The sequence below is a fragment of the Scardinius erythrophthalmus genome (assembly GCF_964197995.2).
Source record: "Scardinius erythrophthalmus genome assembly, chromosome: 7".
In the NCBI taxonomy this organism is placed as follows: domain Eukaryota; kingdom Metazoa; phylum Chordata; class Actinopteri; order Cypriniformes; family Leuciscidae; genus Scardinius; species Scardinius erythrophthalmus.
The window spans coordinates 11,018,561-11,038,553 of record NC_138227.1 but is presented as its reverse complement, the minus strand read 5'-3'; the positions used below and the strand labels follow the sequence as shown (position 1 = coordinate 11,038,553).

The 19,993-nt window shown below is 38.1% G+C and overlaps 1 protein-coding gene across 1 annotated transcript in view; it reads right to left on the bottom strand.

Moving 5' to 3' along the window:
- Window positions 1–19,993, bottom strand: part of arhgap35a (Rho GTPase activating protein 35a) — an 82,912-nt gene that overhangs the window by 38,547 nt on the left and 24,372 nt on the right. The gene's annotated exons all lie outside the window — the stretch shown is intronic.

The window sequence follows — 19,993 nt, the reverse complement described above, 5'->3', positions numbered from 1 at the left end:
GGGCTGGTGCTACAAAAAGAGGCAGCCAAGCCTTGAAAGTCCTTAGATCACTCTCAAACCATGAACCAAAGACAGATACTTTGCTAGAGTGAAAATAGTTTTGTTAAAAATCTAATGTTGCATAACTAGAGACTAGATAAAATCTCTGTCAAACCTGAATCCATGTTGTAGTTCACACTTTGACTAATGAATTTCCTTGACTTCTCCATGACCTTTCCAAGTTGTTCGTGGTTACTGGATAAGGATTTTAAGAATCATTCCAATTGAGAGTGATTAGCTGAATCTGGTCTGATTTGTCAACCGGTTTGACTGATTCATTTAAATGTCTACAGAGTTTCCATGACTTCCAATACTCTAAGAAATTAATTTCATGACTTTTCCAGGCCTTGAAAGTCCCTGATATTTTCAGGTTTTCCATAACCATGGGGAACCCTGTTGGTTCATGTGTAATGATATATTGTATATGTGTTATGCAAGCATGTGTTATATTTAAACACCATAACCTATGGGACACCAGCACAGAAGGGTTACTCTATTTCAAACAGATGGTTCTTACACACATACGCTACACTTATAATGTACCATCTGCTCTTGCAATGATAGTGAGTGTCAAAGTCTCATATACACACACACACACACATATGCACTCACTCATTAACCAGTCTGGGCTCTTCAAATGAATCTATAACATTAAAACACTTTCTTCTTTGATGTAGTGAGAAATATGTTCTTGCGCTGCTGGATTATGACACCAATTAAAACAAATGACAAGACCGCTGTGTGAGAGCTTCAAGTGTGAAATCCTACATTTCTATGGCTACATTCACAGCCAGTAGCTACATTTACATGGTCCGCTTTTGTTTCAATCGGAATGAATTCATTCTGATTGATGAATCCGAACATAGTGTTTACATGAACGCTAAATAAAGTGATCGGGATGATGTGCATGTCACAAGCTTTAAATCGGATTTGACTTTTTGGCATGCGCATAATGCACGCACTAATGCACAAGTATACAGTTTCCCGCTGTTTGCGCATACTGACCATTCTCCTACATTGCTTCTTATCTTTGTTTTAAAGAGGAGACATAATATTAATCTATATCGGGTCCTAAGCCAAAATCAATATTAATCTATTTCGGGAGCACATGAAGCTTTGTGCCGTGCTGCTTATATTAATCAAGCAGCAAAATGCCCCTTTCTATGGATGAGTCTCCGAAACAAGGATTGGTGGGACGTTGTCCTGCATGCTCCACTTCACAGACGACAAGTGGAAGAAGAATTTTAGACCGACACGTCAGTCATTTATCACACTTCATTCAAAAACAACAAGCTTGTTCCACGCGTCATTACACCATTACGACATTTCTACATCATTGCACATGCACAGTGCTTTCCAGTTTCAGTTTTCAATCCGATCAAGTGTTTACATGTCCTCTCAATCAGATTAGAAAAGGTTTAAATCACCCCTTACAATCCAAATGATAATTTTTATTTTGACTGTGCTACTAGTCCGATTACAATCGGATTATTGGGGTCCATGTAAATGCAGCTAGTGTTTGGGACTTGCAACTGTATTTAATAACAGGTGTGACTCTAATATAACATCTTATGGGAACAGAATATAATCTGTATGAATGAATAACCAAGGTCAAGCATTTCTTCTATTCTCACGATAGTCATGAATAATGCCTGTAACCTTGATGACTAACTAAAGTTAATAAACATGGCAAATGGATAGTCTTATAACTAACCCACAGGTTTATATTGCAAACAGCAGCATTTGGGTTACGCACCGACCACAAAATTGAGCAGCTTTGGCTGACGACATTAACTGGATCTAAAACCTTTGGATGACATACAGCTAATATTGCCATTTTGTGTGTGTGTGTGAAATATTTCTTTAAAAATTATTCCTGACCAAAAAATAAATGGTTTTCTTGTTATTTCCTTGACTGGCATGGCCTGTTTAAGCACACTATCAGCCACATATTCAAGCCACAGTTTTAGTTTGTACTTCCTGTCAGTTGGCAGTTCTGCTGATAACCAGAGAGAGAGAGAGAAGCCTTAAATATTGTAATCTACATTTGAATGGCATTGCAATAAACCTATAAATTCCAATCCTGATACAACCAACGTGAACCAACAAGACAAAGTAAGAGAGAAAGGACTATACAGAAGAACAATACAATGATCTGACAGGGACTTAACTGGGCTTGGTAGCAACAGTGGCTCACTCATGGGGCATGTTCACTTAAAGAGCATTGTAAAATTCTCATATAAGCCCAGACATGCTCCTAAAGCAGGAGATGATGGTGCACTTTCCCCTTCTGATTAATTACACTGTGGAAAACATGGGGCGGAAGTTCTCCATGAGAAAGAGAGGACAGAAAAAATCATTCAAAACTAACAAACAACTCAAGGCAAGAGGATAAGAGTGTAAGTAGAAGGGAGAGAGAAGGAAACCAAATGCTAAGCGAACACAAGACATCTGCCCCTCAGTCTCTAGAGAGTGAAAGCAAACTATGAAAACACCTGAACCTGCCATGGTGTCAATTAGAGATAATGACTTTTTACTTGTTGCCACAGTAACTAGCGCCTGCAGCAGTGGCGGATGGATGTGAACATTTTTATTTTTCTTCAGAAAAGGCAACTCAAAAAAGACCAAAAGAATCAAATACTTTCAGCCTCTTTAAAAGGATTAGTTCACTCTAAAATGAAAATGTTTCTCATGTTTCTTCAAATTCCATATGACTGACTTTCCTTTGTGGAACAAAAAAGGAAAAATACTGAAGAATGTACTGGTTATTGTTTTACATCAGTTACAAGGCTACTGAGGATTTCAAGCTCCAAAAGCTGATGTGCAACAAAGTCTTCTGAAGCTATATGTCAGCATTGTGTGATTGAAACAAGTTGTGATGAAAACGAAATAGCGACAGATATTTTCTTCAGTACTGCGACGTTCATCCAAGTGGAGCGGATTATAGAAATAAAAATTAGGGTGGGGACTTGGTTCTCTGCATCAGTTGTTGAACGGTTAGAGGTAGATCTGAATGCGAGCTTGCAGTCGAAGAGAAGTTCGGAGTTTAAGAAGACTTAATGATTGGAGAAGTCCGGCATATGTCACCAGATAGAAGTCTGTTGTTTCATTGGAAGATTGGGTTATGCATTTTGATTACAAATTACAAGGTCAAAATAACAACTTAAAGGGTTAGTCCACCCAAAATTGAAACATCTGTCATTAATAGTGTCAGTCTCTGACGCTGTTCACGTGGTGCAACAATGAGCCCGCGTTCAGAGCATCAGAGACTGACACAGAAGATAATAAATTGTTTAAATTGTTGAATAAAGTCGTTATTTCTGCACACAAAAAGTATTCTCGTCGCTTCATAACATTCAGGTTGAACCACTGTAGTCACATAGCCTGGGTTTCCCCATACTGCCTTGCTCGCAGTGCGATTTTATTCACGCTGCTAGGCAGTCTGGACACCATGGACCAAATTTTCCCCTGAAAAAGGGAACCAATCACAGAACGGGGAGGGAGCAGCAAGACGATGACGACACCAAAGCAGTTTGTTTATATCTATGGATCCAACATGGCATCAGACTCGACGTTACCTTCTACCCTCATGTTTATCTTGCACAAACGGTAATATTCGCTAAACGCCATCGTGTACAAATAAATCTTTGACCCATCGTCTTTTTCCTCGTCGAATTTCTGTCACTCTACATACGTCATCTGGTATAATTGAAGCGATTGGCTATGAGCTACATACAGGCGCATTTGATAGACATTCATAGCACCCAAACGGCTCTGGGCATTCGTAAACCACGCCTCAAATACGAGAAAATGAACATGTGGTTCCCAGACCAAGTCTCAAATGAGACTTGGTCTGACTCTGACGTTAGCCAGGCTAGTAGTCACATGGACTATTTTAACGATGTCTTTACTTCCTTTCTGGGCCTTGAAAGTGGTAATAACATTTCAGTCTATGGAGGGGTCAGAAAGATTTCATCAAAAATATCTTAATTTGTGTTCCCGAAGAGGAACGAAGGTCTTAGGGGTTTGGAACGACATGAGGGTGAGTAATTAATGACAGAATTTTCATTTTTGGGTGAACTATCCCTTTAAGTTTCAGTCTATTAATCAAAAACCTATTGTACGACTTCAGTAGATTTCCAATGATAATTTTTTGCATCCTTTCTGAAGCTTGAAAGCTTTGGTCCGAATTTATTATTGCACTGAAAAGAAAGAGCAGCACAGTGTTTAAAAGTTATCCTTTTGTGTTACACAGAAGAAAGAAATTCACACGTTTGAAACATGATTTTTTTTTTTCATTCATTTCTGTAATACATCACTTTCTGTTTTGCCAAAACCAGACACCCAAGGAAACAGTTAATTGCCAAAAAAGACACAGAGAGAGAGAGAGAGAGAGAGAGAGAGAGAGAGAGAGAGAGAGAGAGAGAGAGAGAGAGAGAGAGAGAGAGAGAGAGAGAGAGAGAGAGAGAGAGAGAGAGAGAGAGAGAGAGAGAGAGAGAGAGAGAGATTGCTTGCACAAACAAGAGAGGGAATATGTGTGTGTTTTTCTTCCTTGGTCAGACTCGCCTCTGGCTTTGGCAGTTGCAAAAACAGCCCTGAGGCAGCCAGAGGTTGGAGGGTTTTGTGCTTGCTCGTCCATTTTAAATGGGCATTCAGACGGGGAATGCCATTAGCCCCATCCTGCCTGCACTGACTCAGCCATGGGCGGCAGTAACCTCAGACTCTTCAGAACAGCAGATCAGCAGATGTCCAACCTTGCACTTGATGTGAAGGGCCTATCGGATATACCTGAAGAACCAAACGCCTATTCACACCAACACATTTAAATTTAGAGTGCCGCTAGCAACACTGAACACGTGGCTATCTGTTAGCATTCCCAGGGATCTTAAGAGTCGTTCCTCTGAAATCCATCATTTTCGCATTAAGTATCACAGAACTACTAAAATATTCACAGCCAATTACATGAGCTGAAAATATAATTTAGCACTGACAAGTTGTTCAATTTGGTTCTGATGACACTATGCAGATTTAGGGAACAGTTTCCCCCCAAAAAAAGAACAAAAAAAAGGAAATGGTAGATTTTAAGTTGCAAAAGGAAAAGTGCCATAAAACAACATACAAATACTAAACTTTACCCCCTTTAAGCTGATAATCATCTGATATAGGGAGTTGTTAAAAGTGTTAGCTGCTTGACACACAAGAATAAACCTCATTGGTTTTAATAGATGATCAAATGTGCTTGTGTGACACGCAAAAAGAAAACCTCATTGGTTAAACAAATGAACTAGGCCTAAATATTATGGGTTTGAATTGACATGTGGGTGATTAGCCTAAATGATGACAGCATTTTCATATTTTGGTGAACTAGCCTATACCTTTAATCATTGAGTCAGTTGAATTCATTTTAAAAGATTTGACTAAAAAAAATGGATCATTCGTGAATCGTTCATCGCATCGCAAAGGAGATCTAAGGTGGATGTCGAGATTTTCAGTGGGTTAAATGAGTGACAAGAGCTGAAGTGTTTACATGACCATCAGGTGTCAAAACCCACTAGAGTTCAATTTAAGACACTCAGCAAGAAACCAAAGCACCCCACGATCCCTCATCTACCCTCAGAAGGTAGTGGACTATCACCATCCGATTCACTGCAGGCGGTGGGGACACGGCCACATGTCTCCAATGTTCTGTTCCAGTCCCAAACAGCGTGAAAGCAGCAGAATAAACTATCTGTACGCAAGAAAACCTCACACATTCACAGCACAGTGGTACCCTCTGCCAACAGTGCGGCCAAGCAGAAGAATAAACAGCAGCTTGAAGGGCTACGGAGGCTGAAAGTGTTAATGCGGGCTCCGCTGGCCAGATTGTGAAGGGACCTCGGAGGCGTCTGCCAGAGTAGTTCTACGAGGAGTCAAACATATGACTTAGTTCGAAAAAGGTGAATGAAAACCTTTAGCTTGTGTTAATGTGATGCCCTCCTGTTTGGATTTCTTCGCTCTGCTTCAGCATGCTCCTGATCTCCTCCGCTTTCATCTTCACCCCCACACAATGTGCATTTTCACAACCTCATGACTGCCACTGCCTCTCGCTGCCACCACTTTTTCCCAGGCCCTCTCAGGCTCGAGCTTGACCACATCTCCCGCCACTTTACAACCAAATCTTCATTCAACGGGCAATTGAGACACTGTGACTTATCTTTTCCGCCCTTTGCACAGAGGATCACTCACTACACCAGGGCTCCAGACTGCGACCACATGGTCACATTTGCAACCTTCTTCCTTGCCGGTACGACTACATTTTGTTAGAGGTCGCACTGGCGCAACTGATAGGGCTGTCATATGAAAAACATCAAAACTACAAACTAGGGAGATCCACTGAGAAAGCGTTTGTATTAATATCATCCCTGCAAGATCTAGTGAGAAGCATTCAAATTCAGTGCAGAATTCTCTGTTATATAGATAACAGAAGGCTTTTCAGTCTACAAATCACCAACATTCACCACCGATTTAATGTAGTAACGCAAATTATAACAAAGCTATTGTAGCAGAAATAGTTGAATGTTTTTACATATGATTCATTTCAGGTTTCTTTCAAGCACTTTAAGGACTTTCAAGTGTTTCGCACTTTTTCCAGCACTTCAAAGATCTCTATTATCCAGTTTAAATGTTATTTTTAATGTTATGACAAAAAAAAAAGGTAAATAATAAAATATTTAAATTATTCCCTATAAAAATTAGGGTTTTACTTGTTACTGTTGTCAATAAAAGTTAATTTGATCTGCATCTTAACTCAAGCTCAGTGATTTACTGTCAAATGTGCATTTCAAAGAATTTAACATGTAATAATATTAGTTACTGCTCTTATTAATGCAAAACAATAGTAATTTTTTGATTAACTAAATCATAAATCATTTTATGAAGAGTGTAGGCTACCGACTTTGAGCTGTAGTCCACTGTAAATATAGTAGCAGAAGAACCGAATCAGATACCCGAACGTTGTGGTCACTTAGGTCAAGCAAGCCACAATGAAAATATTATTATTTTCTTCTTCTTATTATTATTATTATTATTATTATTATAGTTTGCTTATTACAAAAATTACAGTAATTTCACTGAAAAACAGACACCGCGTTTCATCCAATACTGCTGTTAGATACCTGCAAAAACTTCAAGAACTATTTACTTTATTTGTATCTTACTCTTTGCCCTGTATTTTATTACAGAGTGTTTACTTGTCTTAAGTAATCACCTGAAAGCTTTACTTTAATTTAACTTTGTTGTATGGTTTATAAACTTTTTTAATATTAAAATTTATAATACTTGATCTATTGCTTGCAATTCGTTTCTTTTCTCATTGTTTTTTACACACTGAAGGCTTCAAGCAATTGATTTAATTTCATTTGTTGTATGATAAAAGTATTAAAAAATATTTTTTTTACATTTATATTATTTTAATAACTTTTTCATCTTGATCTATTGCTTGCAATTTATTTATTTGCTCTTTATTACTGACTGCAGGTTACAAGCCATTGTTTTAACTACATAGTTTTGTTGTATGATTTTTTTTTTACTTTTTTAATATGTATAATATTTAACTTTCTAAAATACATATTTGTTTATTTGATCTATTGTTTGTATTTTGCATGTTTGTTCTTTATTCCTGACTGAAAGCTACATTGATTTAAATTAATAATAAAAAAAAGCATTTAAAATTAAAATAAAAAAATTAAATTAACTTTTTACATTTACAATTAATTTGTTTAAGTGTGTTCAATAGTATACTAGTTTCGGCTGTGGCATGGAAACAGATATAGAGAATTGAGAAAAATGTCTTTGGCATCGAGACCATTAAAATTTCAGTGTCAAGACAGCCCAACATTGTTGTTGGATAACACCTTATAATCCTCATATCTATTAATCTGGTTTCATTTGTTAACCAACACTACCCCGTCTTCCTCTCCCTCAGCCCGCCTAGCATCCATTGATTCCCACATGTGATCTGTTGACTGATTGAGCTGAGTTTTTTCATCATGGAGATATATTTGAGTGCTATATAAGCATTTAACACAAGCTTTGACAAGAGGCAAAAGGGGCGACTTGACAGATCTTGGATTTTCCTGCGAGATAACGTAAATTACACTCAAGCTCTTGAGACTCTGGAAGGCAAGCTGACTAAAACGACCTTCAACTGGGTTAATTCATAATGCCCAGTACACCAGAGAGGAATGGAGTGGACTTGGATAAAAATCAACTCTCAGACAAGGGGGAAAAAAGTAAGGGCTGGAGAGAAAGGAATAAACGAATTAGGCCAGATAACCCACCGCTCCGACTGCACTTTGTGAGCAAACGCCATGTCAGAAATGGCTAGAGAACAAGAGCAGCAGAGCCCTAAGTGCACTTTCATCCATTACTGCATCCAGCTGCACAAATGAGGAACTTTAGAGAAACGGCACAACAATAATGTGAAGGTTAAAGGAAATGGACAAAATGTAGGCTTGCACAGAGAGGAATTTCTCAGAACCCAAATGTACAGTTCAATATATGTTGAGTCAGAAATTGTTCTCAGCGGTTCGATCCAGGAGTCTCAAATTCAGAAAAACCACTAGCTTGAGTCAGGTTTTTAAAAGAGCATAAGATCAATAAGCTACACTGGAAGAATAATAAAAAAAAAACAGAAAAAGACTACAAGATGTAGTGAATGTATGACGTTTTCTCAGACCCATGAAGTATGTATGAAGAAAAACCCTAATTATGATCAATGAGTGATTTTTTTTTTTTATGAGGGATTTATAACTGACAATATTTCTCTCATAGCCAGGCACACTGTAAAAAAAATATATTTTTTCAAAGTTGTAACATTATTGGAGTGCATTTTACAAGAAAATACAAATTTAGTCTCTCTACTTCCCAAATTTCTTTGTAATTATTTGCGAAATTTACTAGCAATTTCTGAGTGAAAATTCAATGTAAATCCTACATCAGTTTTTTCCAGTGTATTTTACCCATAATTAATCAGACAAACATAAAACTTCACTATATTCAATTTACCAAAAGAAAATGTGAGTAGTGCTTGGCTGCGCAAAATACGCAAAGTGTTTCCGGTGGGCTATGCAGTTACTAAGGTCTTTACCAGGGGTTAATACAGTTATTCAATATTGTTTTATCGCCTGGTCACAAGTATCATCACACCTCTTTTCAACAAGCCGGATGACTTGATGTATTAATAGCGCGAACTATGTGGGACGAGTTACGCTCCAAAGATTACTACTTAAGATTAAGGGCTTTGAGGAAATGAATGATGTTTGCATTTATAAAGCAGTACTAAATACGCAGCACTTGATGTTTAGACATCTCTTTGAGCTAAATGCCCATCTATCCCCTATGAGCTTGTCCAATTTATCCACTCAAACGCTCTATGAATATAGCAGCAGACTCAATCCTGATTAACAATTCTACTCCTCCACATACTCTAATATGCTTCTTTTTGCTTCTCAAGCAAACTGCAATTACTCTATTCAACATCACTTTACTTAATAAAAAATAAAAACTCTGGTGGTCTGAAAAGACTGCACACTGACTCATGCCATAAAACTACAGTAAAGCGGAAGAAGCGTTTTCCATCACCCTGGCCTGTAGCATTTCAGGGTACAAGCCAAGGACATTTTCACACAGGTTTTACAAATGCAATTAAATCATGAATGCCTCACCTATCATTTATAGCTCTGCTTGGTAGGTAAGACACTTTCTACTGAGGAATACAGTCAAAGGTTAAATGAAAGGAAACAGACACAAGACATAAGCCCACACTTTTGATGTGCTGTTCTTGAAAGTAGGCAACCATCTTATGCTGCCTTTTAGGATAAATTGTTTGGCCAAAATAATACGGTTCATATCCAAATAATGCATTATAATGAGCTCATATATAAAAAATAAAAAAAAAACAAGATGGAGGAAGATGTTAAAGACAGATTATAAATATATGCATAACTCATGTACAAATGTATTGATTAAAATAAGCTGCCTTTTCTGCTAAAATATTTGTGTCCTTGTATATTCATTGTTTTGTAAAAATATATTTTACCATCTGTATTTTAATTTGCATTGTTAAACTGAAGGATTAGCGACTTAAAATTAATCTGCTATACACCATTTATGACCATTCCGTCAACAGCTGTGCATTTTTAACGTGAAGAAATTTAAATTTTTATATTTTTAATTTTTAATTTCATTGCACCATGTCTAGCTTTTTTTTTTTGAAGACAAGAACACATCACAAGTTTGGGATCAGTTAGATTTATTTTCTTTTTTAAGACAAATTAATATTTTTATTTAGCAGGGATGCATTAAATTGATCAAAAGTAACAGTAAAGACTTACATTGTTACAAAAGTTATGCTGTTTTTATCTTGGAAAAGTGTCATGATTTCCACAAAAATATGAAGCAGCACAACTGTTTTCAACATTGATAATAATAATAATAAACAATGTTTCTTGAGCAGCAAATCAGCATATTTAGAACGATTTCTGAAGGATCATGTGACACTGAAGCCTGTGAGTAATGATGCTGAAAATTCAGCTTTACCATCACAGGAATAAATTACATTTTAAAATATACACAATATTACTGTTTTTACTGTATTTTTGATCAATTAAATGAACATGAAGACCATTCCTACACAACGGTAGTGTATGTGAACACACCCTAAAAACGAGTCTGATCACGATAAGGTCAACCTAAAAACAGTCTGATTATACAGGACGCCCTTAAGGCCGATTAGTCAACTAGTCGTTCATACAACTCGCCGACTAGACAGTTTTGAAAATAGGTACTGAAACTTTAGTAGGCGGCATGCAGCGAGACGGCTAACTAGAAGGTGCCACGGTCCAGAATTCATACATCGCAATAAAAAAACGTGACTGCATGTTCGCTGTTATTTTTCTTTACGAATCAGTAAATTCACATTACAGGTTCTGCAGCTCCTGTGCAAGCTTAATCTGACTCAGGTGACCCTATCGTGCCCCAAGAACACACCCTATTACTCAGCTAATTGTGTGAGACAGACAACAGCATCCGCCGAAATATTCCTCTTAAACGTCCGCCAATCGTTTATCATTATCAGTGTTCTGCAGTGTTTGTGGTTTAGTGAAGCTGAACTAGAGGATTCAGTGAAGAGTCTCTCTGTTTGTAAGGCTAAAGCACAAGCATTGCTGTGTTCCTGCGAGATGTAAGGAATACCTCAGGGGCTTCTCCATTTTCATACAGCTGATCCTGTTCGACCGCTCAACTCAAATGTGCGTGTACATACCTGCTCCTATTTCGCCATCATGGCGGTTGTTGGCACATATCAATCTTAAGCTACACATGTAAACAGGTCCGAACAATATGGATTTTTTGAGAGCTACTATATCAATTACAATATTATGGTGAAAACACAGCGTCTTCTGAAATCCTGAGTTAAATATTACCTTTCCAGGGTGAATTACACCACAACCTATATTTTCAAGATATAAACTTTCAAAACACATTTTGTACTAATAACAACAAATTTAAAGCATTTTCACTGTGTTTGCCAAGGAAAGCATCACTGTTACAACACTGTTGCTCATACTTTAATCTTTAAGACGTCAGTTAAGTATAAAACTTTGCAACATAGGCTAAATGATCATTAAAATCATGCAGTTTGTTGAGGACAGATTTGCTATTACTTTTCTAAGTGATAAGACTTTTGTCTGTCAGTCAAAAAAATTAATAAAATACAATAAAATATGTTGGCGCCGATAGCCTCGTGAGCAGCGTGCCGACATATAGCACTGTTGTGCTTAAGGCGACCCGAGTTTTAGTCCTGGCTCGTGGACCTTTCCTGATCACACAATTTGAAATGCATTCTTTTAAAATATATTTTAAAATATGATTTATTCAAGTGATATCAAAGCTGAATTTTCAGCATCATTACTCCAGTCTTCAGTGTCACATGATCTTTCAGAAATCATTTTAATATGCTGATTACTCATAAAACGTTCCTTATTATTATCAATATAGAAAACCGTTATGCTGCTTAATATTTTTGTGAAAACCGTGATACTTTTTTCAGGATTCTTTGATAAATAGAAAGTTGTTCAAATGAACAGCATTTATTTGAAATATTGGGGATATTTTATTTAATTTAATTAATCAATCAACAATACTATTGATCAGCATTACCAAACGTGGACGTTTTCCACTAGAAACAAACATTGATGTATTATTTTAATTTAATACTGTGAAGCTGCTTTGATACAACCTGTGTTGTGAAAAGCGCTAGGCTATATAAATAACCTTGACTTGACTTGAAATGGAAATGTAACATTATACGGTTAACGTCACTTTTCTTATAAATTTAATAGACCCTTGCTGAATAAAAGTATTATTTAAATACTGAAAATGAAAATGAATGAAATGAACTCTGAACTTTTGCACTGTATGCTATCTATTTATACACACATAAAAAAAACATTATTTTTGATTAAAACTGACGAGAGAGTGAAACAATTCAAAGGCTCACTACAGTTCATGTTGTGTCAGAATTACCATAATCATAAAATGACAGATTGGAGATTCTACTGAGCTGATCACGTCCTTAGACTCAGAATTTTTTTTGTTTCTATAGCAACGCTCATAACACCAAATAGATCCATCTGCAGCTTTGTTGTTGGTCACAGCAAAACACTTAATCTTTACATTAAGAATAAAGATAATTCAGCAAAATCTTCAATAATTCAGCAAAATCTTGCAACAGCAAAATTATTTATTGACCCACTTTTTTCTCCATAAAGTAAAACAAGCATTCAGCAAGTACTTGCGTTAACATGCAAAACTCACATCTTGAAAACGAGACAAGACTCAAAATAATTACAGATTCATAACCCCGTCCAAAGATCATCACAAAAATCACGAAGTGGAACAAGCGCGCCGAACAATACAGGCAGACAATATGTTTCATGCTTTGTGAACAACTGAGCCCTCACATCTCAATGTTGTGTGAAGAAAGAAAAGCGAGGGAAGTGGAGGAAGGAAAAACTTTCACAGGCAAATGAACCTTACGTCTTATCTGATCGAACGAAATGTGGCTACAGGCGTTAGCGATGGAGGATGGGATGATTGCTCTATCTAAACGGTCTTGCCCAGGCAAAAATAAACAAGACGTGCAGAGGAAAACACAAACACACACACACACACACACACAAGGCGTTCTGGGCGTCTGGCTTTGTGTGAGGTGCGGACGCTACACGCCGAGCACAAAAGAACTCAAACCTGACTGCAGTGACAACACAGCCGCGGCATTTATCAGCCATGGCATGTCGTCCTGACAGCACCTCCCTCCTCACACACAGACATTAATGCTTTTCTATCCGCCTGAGTGTGTGTGTGTGTGCGCGCACGAGAGAGAGAGAGAGAGAGAGAGAGAGAGAGAGAGAGAGAGAGAGAGAGAGAGAGAGAGAGAGAGAGAGAGAGAGAGAGAGAGAGAGAGAGAGAGGGGAAGTGAGCGGAGCGGACACTGAATATATATTCATTTGCATGCAGGCACATGAACGAAGTGTCTCTGGTGAGGAAGATAAGGGCTTCTTTCTTTCAACTATGTGTATGTGAGTGACAGAAAAAGAGACAGAATGAGAGAAGAGAGATGCGTTTCGGGCATAGCAAAGGACGCGTCGCTGTAGGCAATCATTGGACGTGTGTGTGTATGTGCGTCAGGAGCTAGGATGTACAAAGCAGTTCTGCGACTGACGCCAACAAAAGCTAAGCAGCATAAGTATCAAAGCTGTGCTCTGCGGCTAAGTGACCAAAGCAAATGCCAGACAAACGTTTTCTTGAAGAACGCAAGTTCTCGACGCAGCCGTTCACAAATTGCGCTCAAAGAAATCAAAATTGTAGCTCTGTGACATTCAGTCCTTGTCTGATAGTTTGAAAACATCCATATGCTATAGGTATACATCTAAAAGTTGACAAAATTAGCATTTAGCAACTAAACGCTTTTTTCTTTCATGAAAACATTGAAGACAAATATTGAAGACTCATTCTGCACTGCACAAATATTTATCCAATCAAATGCTCTCTAGATTGAAGAAGCCCCTCCTGGTAATTCCTGACTAGAATGTAACCAATTATAAGGCTGTGATGCATCATGGCAAGATCGTATCTCACTTTTTCAATGCCTGATAAAAAACATAGTACACTATTGTGATATCTTGCTCTATCAAATCAAAAGAGCTTTTCCTAGTTGCCACTATGTTAAAGGTGGTATCAGCGATTTCAGGCCCAAACATAAATTATCACATTCATCTAATATTTCGCTAACCCCATAAGCATGCTGTCAAAAAAACGCGTCTCTCTAGGTAGCCTAGGCTCTGAGATCGGCACACAAAAACAGTTGGTATCAACATCACTCAAACCAAAATAAATAGTGTTCCAACCAATCATCGACAGGGGCGGGTGTTGTGAGGTTTTGCGCTCGTGCACGGCTGCCTATGACGGCTGCACGCGAAAACCTCACAACACCCGCCCCTGTCGGTGATTGGTTGGAACACTATTTGTTTGGGTTTTGATTATTTGGCCAAACAGACTGAAAACAGCTGTTTTTGTGTGCGGATCTCAGAGCCTAGGCTACCTAGAGAGACGCGGTTTTTTGACAGCATGCTTATGGGGCGTGCAGCTAGCGAAATATTAGATGAATGTGATCATTTATGTTTGGGCCTGAAATCGCTGATACCACCTTTAAGCTAGAAGGCAGAGCTGTTAGCTTAGCTGAAGGCTAATTGACAACACTAATAAAAAGAAATGTTTAATTTTAACATTATAATGTAATATGTCATTTAAAAAGCTTGTTCTAGCTAATCAAAAGATCTTTGCTTAGCCAAATACCACTATGCTAAACCGGTAGGCTAAGCTGTAAGCTTGCTAACCGAAGACCAATTGAAAATACAAAAGGCAAATGTTTAAATTGACCATTAGGCTTTGGTAATATAATGTGACATTTAATTTTCTAGCTAATCAAAAGAGCTTTTTAGAAACTGTTAACACTATGTTATGCTAGTAGTCTAAGCTGTTAGCCTGCTAATCAAAGGCCAACTGAAAACAAAAAGGGAACCGTATAATAAGACCATTTAGCTTTGGTAATATAATGTAATGTTTTCTAGATAGTCAAATGAGCTTTCCTGAAGCAGTTAATGCTATAAGCTAGTAGACTAGAGGGGGGAAAAGAAAATGGAACATGTTTAATTGGACCATTTTAGCTTTTGGTTATGAAATGTATTTTTTTGTCATAAAAAAAAAAATCTTGTTCTACTTAATAAAAAGAGCTTTTCTAAACCAGTTAACGCAATGCTAGTCCACTTAATCCAAGGCAAATCTTTAATTTGACCATTTTAGCTATAGTAATATAATGTTGTGTACATAACTAAAGCCTATTAGCTATTTAAAACAAAAAAAAACTAATTTCAACAGGAAATGAACTGCACAGAAAACTGCAAAAGAGAGTGCAAGGGATCCTTAAAGCTACCGTATGTAATTGTTTTCGCCGTTGGGGGTCGCTAACCTCTTACAATAACAAAGGCGTAGGTTGATTATGCTAAGCGGAATTATGGAACTTGTTTAAGCAGGTCGCGATTGCTAATGAGACACAGATATCAGCACCACACACGATTACCGTGTATATAAAGGAATAAGGACTTTTCATTCTACCGAACTGTTACCTGCAAGTGCTGAATTACTACTCACACAGGTCAGTTTATTTGACGAATTAAACGTGCGAGGTAACGCAGCGCAGTTTCACTTGGTTGTGTTACATTATCACACTAAACTGCATTTGAGTGTGTTGAAAGTTATGATGTTATTCTAGGTGTTAGTTTGTTAGCTGTATTGTTGACATATTCTAACATTTCATCATGTTGAGCTATATAACACTGATTCGTTTTATGTACATTTGCTCACCTGTCTAATAAAGTACATGCAAGAGCGGCGTCTTTGTCAAGTCGAAGTTAGTCGCGGACGTGGAGCTCTCGGCATCTTGAAAACGCCACGCTGATATTGATCCTCGTTTTATTTCCCCTTTTGTCCCAAAGTCTGCTTGCCATGGTCCATAATGTTTGAACGAAACAACAATAGCGTGAGCGTGCCGCTAGACGTAACGCAGTTGTCCACGTCTGTCGCCATGAAACCAGGGATAACGCGGATATTACGTCATTGACAGGCGACAAGGGACGAGCCATTATTTAAAATTAGAATTTCTCTGAAATTAAAAATCTTTGGGAACTTATATATTGAACCTTTAAGGAACAGCGCTAATGCACTATGTCTGACTTTCACTGTCATCCATAATCAAAATTGGGTACGGTTTCTCCTGCCAAGTCTGCTGCTAGAGCAAACAGTTATTGAGAGTAGCAGGGACAAAACAGCAATTCATCGTATCGTTCTCAGCAACGATGAACGGCAGCACCATTCAGTTTCTGGGACAGAGCTGCAGATCTAGGGAGGATAGAGGAGGAGTACAGACTGAGAGGCCACGCTGATCTTGGCTGAGTTCAGGGAAGGTTCTGTGGGGCAAAAACAATCTAGACACGGTAAGTACAGCTTAGCAGAGCTAGTGGGATTTGTAGTGGTCTTTAAGTGAGTCTGGGCGAGGGACGGTAATCCAGGGGATGATGGGATACGTTAAGGAAGAATTGAAGAAGAGGTAGAGGAGCTAGCAGTGCCTCTAGGCCAAGGGAAGCTCAAAAATGAGTCATTTTGCATACTTTGGGCCTACAAAACTTCGGTAGATCTGTCCTTTCTGATACAGCGTCTGAATGCTGGTCATAAAACGTTCATTGTCCAGGTCCAGAAACATTGATTTAGGAGGGAAAAATATGGATTTAAACATTGTAAAATTGATTAAAAATGTAGCAGAATATGCTACACTCTCATTGGAAACTTGAAGCCCAATCAGATGAGCCACAAATTGTAGTAAATGAACACACAGGGAAACGATGCGCAGAACTTCTTGAGCGCTGGGCATTCTGAGGGTGCAGTCAAACTGTTTTTTCTATGTAAACATGCACTAGACTGACGTGTTTGACTGTTGCTGTTCAAAAGCACTTTTTAGAGTCTTTACACCTTGCGTTTCTTCCATTCCACTCAAGTTTGTTTCTTGTAGCATCCTTGGTTTCTGAATCCCACTGCCCTAGATGTCGTGTTGTTGCACTTCCAATGCTTACGACGGTAAGCATTGACTCGTAACCAATTCCATTGTTTTCTAAGTAAGCATGCTACTCTAGATGGTCGTGTTTGACCCTTGCGCTCATGTCTTGTGTCTTATCTCGGGGGGTGACATGCCGTTCTAAAAGTGTGCCGCCTCTACACCTTGTGTTTGCATCTTTTGTAGCATCTCAGGAGTGACACAGCATTTTCAAAAGTGCAGCGTCCATTCCACTGCATTTCCATAGTTTTCAATGCAAGCATGCTCTAGGTGGACATGTTCGACCACTTTCCTTGTCTCGCTTCTTCTGTAGCGTCTCAGAATTGACACAGCATTTTAAAAGCGAAGCATCTCTGTTTAAAAAAAAAAAAGTCACTGCCCTGCGTCTTGCGTCGCTGCATTACATTGCACTGCTTTTGCATTGTTTTTCTATGTAAGCATGCTCTAGATCAGGGGTGTCCAATCCTGATCCTGGAGATCTACCTTCCTGCTCCAACCCTGATCAAACACAACTGAACCAGCTATTTAAGATCTACAGGAGCACTTGATAATTAAAAGACAGGCGTGTTGGATCAGGATTGGATTTGAACTGCACATAGATATGTTTCCAGGAACAAAATTGAACATATGGTTTATATGGTCGTGTTTGACCATTGCACTCATGTCTTTTGCATTTATTTTGTCTCAAGCTTGACACGCGTTCAAAAAACCCAGTGGAGATGAAAGTGCACTAGCATGTGAGCTCCAATGTTGCACAAAGTTTGCTCTGAGAAAATTTGAACAAATTGGTCAAGGCCACACACACATGCGGGTAGATCCAGCTAATACATATTAACTAATCCAGATAATACATATTAACCTGAGCAGGCGGTCAGAGCGGCAAGTAAACATGTTGTAATTCTGATTAAACAGGGCATTCAGGGTCATGAACAGCGCTGAGAGACGACTGGACTCTAATCGCAATCGAAAAAACATTTGATATTAATACTTCAAAAACTGCACAGTACACACACGGTACAACTCCTCCGGCATAATAAGACTGTAACGTTTGAGGAATTCTTTATGAGAAAAACCATAAAACCATTCAAAAAGGAATGGTTCAAAACCTTTTCCTAGCTTTTGATCATTTTTTTTTTAGAAACATACTTGCTACACAATTTTCTTTTTATTTTGAACCATGGTGCTCTGTTTCTGGATGATACGGTTTCAGCGTTTGGAAATTCAGCTCATTCCTCAAGCTCTGTGAGACAAGACAAGAGGTCACTTTCTCCAAGCTCTCTTTGAACCACGACTCTTCCCAAGCCCGCGGTCCATTCGGCGGCCAAAAAAAACAGCCCTGAGCACTCTGGAGTCTAATCAACAACTTCCACCCAGCCACCACACTTCCAGACTCCCTGCAGGACAGGCACAAAGAAACTTTGGGTAGGAAAGAGAAGAAACAGGTTGAAGAGACAGACAGGCTTGCAAACCAAAGCTTCAGGTGAGAAAGAGCACAACAGAAAGCAGACACACCGTTAAAGAGAGCGAAGCTGGTGATTTGAGGTTTCAGGAAAAGGAAGGAAGTAGCGGGAGAGAGAGGAGCCATTAACATTAAGAGCTCGTTTTACCTTTAGCAAACACTTTGCCCGAGCACGACCCTGATGTAACAACCAAACGGATGGCTGCAATTAACCAAGGCCACTTACGTTCTGAATTAAGGCATCATCTAACCTACAGCGGCCTATCGATTAAACGGCAGTACAATGCCTGCCTCGCTGAACCACCCAGGGTTGCAATAACACAAGAACTTTGAGCATCGCTGATTGCTTAGACCATTTCTTTGTCTTTTGCTTCTACTAAATTAGCCTGTGAAACTTGAGGGAGATGAACTTGATAACAGAGGAGTTGTAAGATAATTAAACAACGCAGTGCAGGGATTAACATGGCACAACGTAATTGTGGTGCATGTAATTATCCATTACTTAAAAGCAAAGCAGTGTAATGACGCATCATGAATATGTTTATGACTGTGACGAATGCCTGTTTTATCATCCAATCAGACAAAAGTTTTGTGGGTCAATGGTAAATAAGAGTGTCTACAATAAAGAATAATAAATATCTTAATCTAGAAAAAGTGGCAATTTATAACTTTTACACTATTTTCAAGAAATGTTTATATAATAATACAAAATGTCAAGTGGTGTAACCAAGAAAAAGAAAAAAAATGTTTAATTTACCTTGAATACATGTTAGTGTACACATCTTCATTTAGATTACAAGGATAGTGAGCCCAAAAATAAAAATTCTGTCATCACTTACTCGCCCTCGTGTCATTCTAAACCTATAAGAATGTTGGGTAACACTTTATGGTAACACTTCATTATACAGTGTCCTTGTTACATATGTACTTACCATAGTAATAACAATACCTTATGGATAATGACATGCAACTAACCCTCAACCAAATCCTAATCCTACCCTAACCCTATAATAAGTACATGTAGTTGCTTAATATTACCCAGAACTTAAATATATAATTACACTGTAACAATGACACCTTAAAATAAAGTGTAATCCACTTTATTTTAGTGCATGTTACATGTAGTTACTATAGTAATTACTTAAAATTGTCCATAGTTACTTGCAACTAATCCTAAACCTAACCCTATGTAGTTAATTATTATTACTCGGTACTTAAATGTATAACAATCACACTGTAACATGGTCACCTTAAAATAAAGTGTAACCGAATTTTGTTCATCTTTGGAA